Source organism: Haliotis rufescens, unplaced genomic scaffold, assembly GCF_023055435.1.
Source record: "Haliotis rufescens isolate VD_foot unplaced genomic scaffold, xgHalRufe1.0.p SCAF_1, whole genome shotgun sequence".
NCBI lineage: Eukaryota > Metazoa > Mollusca > Gastropoda > Lepetellida > Haliotidae > Haliotis > Haliotis rufescens.
Window position 1 is genome coordinate 73,079,863 of NW_025963779.1, and position 8,620 is coordinate 73,088,482.

General features: G+C 39.3%; 1 long non-coding RNA gene across 1 annotated transcript; it reads right to left on the reverse strand.

Annotated features, from left to right (window-relative positions):
• Positions 1–257: 257 nt before the first annotated feature.
• Positions 258–562, reverse strand: LOC125382444. The gene is made up of 2 exons (XR_007222499.1): positions 532–562; positions 258–380 (listed from the first exon to the last, which is right to left on the reverse strand). It is a non-coding gene; the product is annotated as an uncharacterized LOC125382444 (long non-coding RNA).
• Positions 563–8,620: the final 8,058 nt, after the last annotated feature.

Sequence of the window (8,620 nt, forward strand, 5' to 3'; positions counted from 1 at the left end):
TTTTTCTACAGAAATTTCTGGCCGAAATTTTTTTTTCTACAGAAATTTCTGGCCGAAATTTTTTTTTCTACAGAAATTTCTGGCCGAATTTTTTTCTGCAGTAATATTTAGCAGAATTATTTTAATTCAGGAGAAATAAGATTCAATCATTGGATAGTTTAACCTGGAGTTGCTTCAAATGACCTTCTCCTCAAAACAAACATTTTTAGTTATTTGTTAGTGATTATAAGCAATAAAATAAAACTAATTTCGTGAGATATTTCAAAAAATTGTTTATTCACATGCTATATTACAAGACAATTTCTTGGGAGACTTTGCACTTTCATTCTCATGAATGAGTCGTATTTTCTTGGGTGAGGTGATTTTTTCAGAGATGGGTCCTGTCACAAAAGAAAATAGATGTATAGATGAGTGGATCCATATTGTCTAATATAATGGATAATGGCAGCCTATACGCAGCTAGAGTTTAACTTTACAATAGAGCCTGCGGAATAAAATGTATTATGAATGTAAATAGTGTGCTTTACTTACGTTTTCTTCTCAACATACTTGAAATGAATTCCTTTTTTCGTCTGGTCATTGAAAGCTATGTGCACATATTCTGAAAAGATATGAAAAAAAACATTAAAATGCTTTTCATTTCAGTAATTAACACATTCCACAAGCTTTAGGCACATGAACAAAGTAAGATAAGTGAGGTGAGTTGAAATTGGGTTGAATGTCGCGTCCAAGATAATTGCACTTATATAGCATGTGCGTGCGTGCGTGTGAGTGTGTGTGTGAGTGCGTGCTTGTACTAGTCGTCTGCATCTTCCGTTTTGTATAGGTCACTCCATCAGTTGTCAGTGACTGCATACTTGTGTAGGGGGCACTCAATGTTCACACTGTCATGAAGCTGAAATTATATAAGGATGAGTATACTGCGAAAATTAAGTTGGATTAATTCGTTAAAAGAGACTTATGTATCATGTTTGGGAGAGGCATTCAGATAAGCAAAATTTGCTTGTTTGCCAATCCCCCCACTTTATGGAAATAAATATGTTTATATCAAGAGACTTCTAAACCATAACCGAACTCAAAACTAACCCCATGTGTCGTAAATGGGTGCTCTAAAGTAAAAGGATGGTTAACACGTGTTTCATTGGCAAGGGGTACTCAACCCTTATGATCGGAAAGGGGGTCCAAGGACAAAGGAGAGACCAGACCTACTATCCAGAGGGGCCAGCCTGGTACAAGACTTAGTGTAAAGCTAGCCTAGTCTATGTCATCAGCAGCTGGTCACTGCGGCGGAATGTGGTTTTGGCGTTGCTGTTCAAGTTCGAATTTCCGATAGGCCTGTCTCCACTAAAAAAAATAGATAAATTTTCGGACAGCATAATCTGGTGTCAGATCTTAAAAAAGTTCCGAACGACTGTGAAACCATGGTAAGAAGTATTATTATTATTGAAGCAACCTTCCCAAATGTGTGTGCTGCATAAGCCGGAGTGGTTCCCCTTGAATTTCCAAAATATGAATCGACAGACGAAACGACAATTAGTTCGCTTGACATATCCAGTTGGGGGTTATTCTTTTTTAGTTTGGTGGGAAAATGATATGAAACACTGGGGTCTGACTGACTGATGTAGGAGATTTAACGTGCGCTTTCCGACTGTAGCGTATTTCGCATACGGGCCTGGCCGGACCATTTATTGTATTCCGAAAAGGGTGAAAGTGATGTGTGCAACCCAAGAGGGGGCTTTTAGGGGTTGCTTATATTGAAGTTTCTGGAATTTTTAAATTTGGAATAAATGCCGAGGTGGGTGGAGGAGGGAACTAAGGGAGCCGGGTGAGGTGGGTGTTTGTATGTTTATTGGATTTTGGATTGGTAGATTAATTAGTTTTTAGATGCGCTTAATTAGGTCTGTTTTGATTAGGAATACGCCTAGGGCCTTGAAGTTTTCTAGTTTATTTTGAGGGTTCAGTATTTCATCTAGAGTAGGAACCTTATTTAGATTGAGGGTGGTTTGTAGTGTGGTTCTGTGTGTTTGGTAGTGGGTGCAGTGGATGAGTGCGTGTTCCGTGGTTTCGGGTTGTTTGCAGTGGGGGCAGTTGCCAGTGATGTGTCTTTTAAGTTTTTTTAGGTGGTTATTTAGGTTCGTGTGTCCTGTTTCGAGTTTTGTAATAAATCTGTCAATTTTTTTAGAGAGGTGTAGGATTTCAGGTTTGGCTAGTGGTTTTCTGAGCACTTTTTTGATTTGGCTATTTGAGTTTTGATATTGATTATGCCATTTTTTGGTTATTTTTTGTTTGTTTACACTTTTAATTTCTGATTTTGAGATGGGTAGGTTTAGGCTTATTACTGGTATTTTGAGAGATAATGTAGCTGCTTTATCGGCGCTTTCGTTGCCGTAAATTCCTACGTGGGCGGGGATCCACAAGAAGGTTATTTGTTTGCCTGCTTTTTTTAGGTCGTCGGAGCTTTTAAGTATTTGGTTTATTAATTTAGGTCGTTTTTTGGTATTTTTGTTTTGGAGGGCTTTTAGTCCACTAAGAGAGTCGGTGAGAGTTAGGATTTTATTGTTGTTTTTAGATTGGGGCTGCCCAAGTACTAAATATATCATACAATTATTGAAATACCCGTATACATTGTGATTGTCGAGTGACCCTGTGAACAACCAACACCCTCCTTTTACCCCCCCCCCCCCCCCCCCCCCCCCCCCAAGTAGCACGCTTAAGACTGTTTAATTGACAGCTGTTAATTGGTAACGGTCAAGCCTCAGTGAATTTGCATTGGGAGTGAGTGTGAGGGGGCGTCTGAAATAAAGGTGGATTCAGTCGGAATAAAGATAAGATAATGATCTCATAAATTTTATTGAAGGCTTTGAAAGTTTAGGATCGGCGAGACCGTAACACAGAGTAATTAACAAAACGATCACGTGATCGTGGCGCTGATAGACAATACCAACCGACCACGTGCGCGAGACAATGTATCACCGTATGAAGTGACAATACCCGAGGATATTTAATTGCCAAGTTGGCAGGAAGTCTGGCGGCACGGCACGTAAAAATAAGCGTCGTTTGGGTATTCTAAATTGTCTGAGCACCAGCTTTGATGGGGCAATAAGAGAAGATGATATATATGTTTATTTTAGGAAAACATTAATACAACAATTTGTTATATTAATAAACATTGGGTCTATAAAGTTATTTATATCTAAATATTTCTAACGTTATAAATAATAGAAAACTCGCATGTAAATTATCAAAATACTGCATGGATTGGTATTTTGTAATTTTCCGTGTTTTCACTTTCACTGATCACCACAGGCAAATTCATGGTAACATAGCTACACTACAAGTGTCGCCATACAGCTACAATAAGTTGCCTAATGTACATGTAGACAGTATACAAGTCGCAATAACACCATAGGGGATGGAGATATCTCCTTTTCAGATTAGATTGTTTGCGTATTTTTTTTATCAAAAGTGGTAGAAATAAATACACTAAAATTAGACTCTTACAAAACGCGTTTCGCATGGCAGCAGAGCCAAACATTCACTGTTTGGAGTACAGGTTGTTATTTGGTTGTTGTTATATGAAATAACCGTGTTACCAAAATTCCACGTTCTAGGGTCGGCGTTTCCAGAAATAAAACAATAAATATTTTGACGTTTACCTGTATCGTAACTGCAAGACGGTAACCAGACCCTGTAACTCTGCTGACTGCACGTGGTTCGGGATCTTTGCTGTGGCTGAAATAAAGAGTGCTATGTTTTACAGAAAAAGACCACGTTGCTTGTGCCATTGTGCAAAGACATTGTGCGTAGGTAAGATTCTGAATATACACGAATATATACAAGTCACGTGACAAAGAAGGTATTTACATGAAAGATATTTCAAATCTCGATGTTAGAGACCTTGAGAAATGTAGATTTAACTGAATCCAATCCGATTTAGTGTTACTATCATTCATTACAAATGGATAATACGATATTGCATTATAGAGAGGGTAATTATAGCTACCTGAAGGAGCAACCATATGTCCACTCTTTGAAGTTGCCGCCAAACCGGACGCGTTATTGTAACTTGCAAGAACACTGTGTACACAGCTTCTTTCTAAATTTGGAGAAGCGTAAGTGTGGTGAAAGAACAATATGAATGTAAGTCAGGCATGAAGTTGCACGGAGGAACCAACGTGAGACTTTATAATCACATGGTTGTTCATATATGTTGTTTAATGCGTGATAGGTATTACCGCTTAAAAGGTGGTTTTGTATTTATAATAAAAACTGATCGTTTACATTTAACATAGAATATAAAAATAGTTTTGTCTGGGTAGCAACATAACTGTTGCATAGGGTATGTTGTTTAATGATAATACTATATGAAAATTCCTCGAGCCAGCTGACTTACACTATGGATAGTGTACAAGACAACAGTTATAGAACATCACGTGATAAGGTTGATGGAAATGGCAAAATATTTATTTACAATATATGTGTTTCCAGGGGAAGAGCCTGTTACAAAGTCTGTGTCTAAAAAAAAGTAAACTCGCTCCTTGTCGGACAAAACTGAATGTAATTAAGTTAACTACCTATGTACATTATCAGTGGAGTACTTGAATTAATATCAAATTGTAACCCGAGATGCTGGTGCCACACCTTATTACGTGACCACCCAGTGAGGCGTGAACACTCAGGGGCATGATATACACCCTTGTGTTTGATTTGATATACCAATCAGCCGTGGACGCCCGACCATAAAAATGGTATATATAGATTTAACCCTAATCAGGTATCGTTAAATATCGTTAAATCGTCGAGAAAGTTCTGTCAGACGATCAAACGATAACTATTCAACAAGTCGGTAAATCACATCGAAAACCCAAGTTCTGGTCGCAGTGAGAAGCTCTGGATGCCTTGAGGAGGGTTCACCAGCTCTGCTTCAACAACGTTGACATGGGTAAGGCATTTTATTCTATTTTTGTACACCAAACACTGTATATATCTTGAAGAACCTTTGCCTTCTGTTTGGATCATGGTTTCTTTATGAACATATTCACTGAACATGTTGCTACCCTATTACAGATCTTATCAACAGAAAAGGCAGACATCTTTCTTCAAGAAATCTGCCCAAAAGGAAAAACACTGAAATTGGTAAGTAATGCTTATGTGCAATGTCGTTAACTATAGTTCATTTATTGCATCGGCACTATTAGGTAGAGTTGAGCTACGAACGCGAAAATAAACTGGTACGGCGAATGTAGGGGTGAGGTACTCAATCGGCTTCGTTGCGCTGGTTTTTTTTACCACCACCGACTGTGTTGCCAATTTAAATTTCGTTTCGGAATCAAAGCACGGTGCGTTTTTTTTTATCAAAATGTCAACATGAGCTAGGAAAGGAAGAGCGGAAGAGCCAGGGCTCTGCGAACATACGCGGATTGTGTAGCCTTTATATATATATGGCTTCGCGTGGCATTATATTGGTGTTACATACGTAGTATACCAGGTAAGTGTTGCCCTCGTTGCCCACAGGGCCATGACTTAATTAGGGTGCGAGTTGGTGGGTGGCTCGGTCTACTCGGTGGTGCTAACGGTGTCCTCCCATTAGTTAGACGTCCCAATAGTTAGACAGCTTATAACAACACTTTAAACGGTTGAGTGCACACTAACCCTTATGCTTGTTACCTCAGACTTTAAAATGGAATAGTCTAGATAAGATCTGACAAACAAAGCAAAGCAGCTTTAAATAGATACTTTAATATTATACTTAACATTTAATGACACTTTACATTTGATAAATTATATACAGTTTGGTGAAATGATGGCATCGCTGGGATGCTGGCTTCATCTACTTGAGTGACTTGCTCCTCTAGAACAGAACAGAACATTTAAAATGGACATTTAAAAATATAGTGAAATTCATCTCCAATATCATCAATAAAAGGCAGTTTACATTTTCTTTCACAAATAGGTATCCCATTCCATCTTCCTTTTTCAATTGGTAAGTGGTGGCATGAAGTACGAAATAAAAGTAGAGGGATAGCTTTATTTAGGGGTAGGGACGTCAGATAATTTTCTAATTCAAATTGTGGTTTCAAGAGAGAATAGACTACACTTTCCTCGTGCAATGCCTGCATCTGTGTGGTTTCTTCTCGCGCTCTTTTACGAAGATTGCTGACAAAGTTCACTCTGGTTTCATCTTCAGGCGGATGGTTATGTTCCGACTGATTGCAAAGAAAGTCACCGACAGTCGTACATTTCCCATTGCACGTCTTGACGACACATCTCGAATGTGAGCAGGTTTGCCTCTCGCGGTTTCTGTTGTAAATATATCCATCTAATATCAACTGCTCACTTCCACGCCGAGAGATGATGTACTCTACTTTCCTTAAACCATCCATATCGATACTGATAATGATACGTACCCCAAGATCATTTTTATTTCTTTGATGAGTACGTAATCTAAACTCAACTCCTTCAACTGATCATACAGTAAGACAATTAAGCTACTCCATAGTTTACACAGTTAATCTCATGCCTATTGAACCTGTGCTGAGAGTAAGGTAATTTAGGTTAATTAAACGAAATTATAACATTTATACTCCCTAAACTGTGAGTCCCCTATCCCTACTCAGTACTTTAATCTAATTAGGACTGATCCATTACACCTGTAGGTATATTCCCTCTTTGCCTAAATAGAAATGTCTAACAATTGGGACGTCTAACTAATGGGACGTCTAACTAATGGGATATAACCGTGCTAACAGTAGGCGTAGGGCTAGGCAAGTTTACGAGACATACTCTCGCGTGGACCTAGTGATAGAACCCTTTCTTCGTTTTGAGAGGACATGTCGATATCGAATTTCGCGAATTTTCTTCTCGAATTTCTGGGCGTTTTCGGTCTTAGGGAAACTTACACATCTTTACGATCAAACACCCGTTCTCGGTCTTAGGGAAACTTACACATCTTTACGATCCAACACCCGTTTTTCGGTCATTAGGGTTAGCTGGCTTTGGGCAAGGGTTAGCCATAAATTCTTACTTTTTCAAGCGTTAATTCAGTTAATCCTATTGGTCGGTCATGTTGACATAAACAATTGCGGGTGTGGTTTCAAGAAAAGATGAATGGGAGAGCGGGCCGTGACGTCACACGCATGCGCAATTCATTGTTTACTGAATTACACATGCATGTCAATGGTGATTCTAATGACCTGTTAAACGAGCACTGATTACATGTGATAGCGCCTGTGGTCCAGTGGTAGACGCATTAATTAGCAGAGCCGGTGAGTCGGCGAAGCGCGTTCGAGCCCCAACAGCGCTAATTGGATCTGAAAAAGTGCGCCAAATGTATGCCATGAAGACCAAAATTTATAGAATCTGTCTTATACCCACTCATAAATGCTGTTCATTTAATAACTGCTTTACTAAAACTACTTAAGTTCATTCTGGAAGATCTGGAACGATGGAATATGCCTTGTATCTTTACATGAAAAAAATATTTCTAACCTAGAACGGGTGTTTGATCGTAAAGATGTGTAAGTTTCCCTAAGACCGAGAACGGGTGTTTGATTGTAAAGACGTGTAAGTTTCCCTAAGACCGAAAACGGGTGTTGGATCGTGAAGCGAGAGTCACCAGAGCGTGAGGCACGGTAACGGTATAACGAGACAGCGTGGCACTATAGCGCGGTAATTGAGCGGATGGTAGAGCTCGGGCTGCGCCCGGTAAACTGCATTGTTGCCTCCTTTCCAGTTTCCAGTGAATTCTATGCTTGTCTTAGGAGACTAACAGTATCGCGTGGTCAGGCTCGCTGACTTGCATTGATGCTCATGATATGAATCTCTGAAATGTCTGGTAAAAAAAAAATTCGGCCAGAAATTTCTGCAGTAATGCATTTTCTGAGCCAATTTTTGAGCTTGTGAACATGTGAACACACTGGGACACACATTATTTGGATTCGTCTCCTCGAGAGCTTACTAAACAAGTCCTCATCGGATAACGAGTTTATCGTAAAACCCTGTATACCGTTAGAAAGTTAGTTGGATACCTTTTGAAATACACGAGATGTAATAAAAAACGGTATCTAGCTCGGATGAACGTAGTAATGTACTTTATACTAAATTAAAACTGTGCACATTATCGGAATTCAACGTTGAAAAATTAATTTACATTACGAAGTTCAAGGTCGTAAATAGGCGTGGCGATCAACAGTGTGACGATCTTTTGACGTGATGTTTTGTTTGATAATGATGCTCTGAACTAATAAAATACCACTAAGCTATTTTAGACGTATTTGTTCGCGAGTGCTGCGATAGATCATAGGCAACTGTAAAAACTCCAAGTAAAACCTGTCAGTAATACAGTTTTGATATGCATGCTAAGCGTGTCTATGTTTCTCTGATGTGTTGTGCAAGGTAGTAGTGCCTGTCGGGAATAGATGTTCCGTCTCGGAGTGTAATGGAGTACAGAGTAAAGTAGCAGTGATTCCGACACCCCATTGGAATGACCAGCGGATGCCAAAAAGAGTCCTGTCCGCACGTCATGTTACAAAGCACTATTTCCTAACGGTGAACTGTTACAAAACGGTGATCTCTTTTCACCTTCTAGGATTCCATAGATTCCGGCGGTGACGAGGTCCCA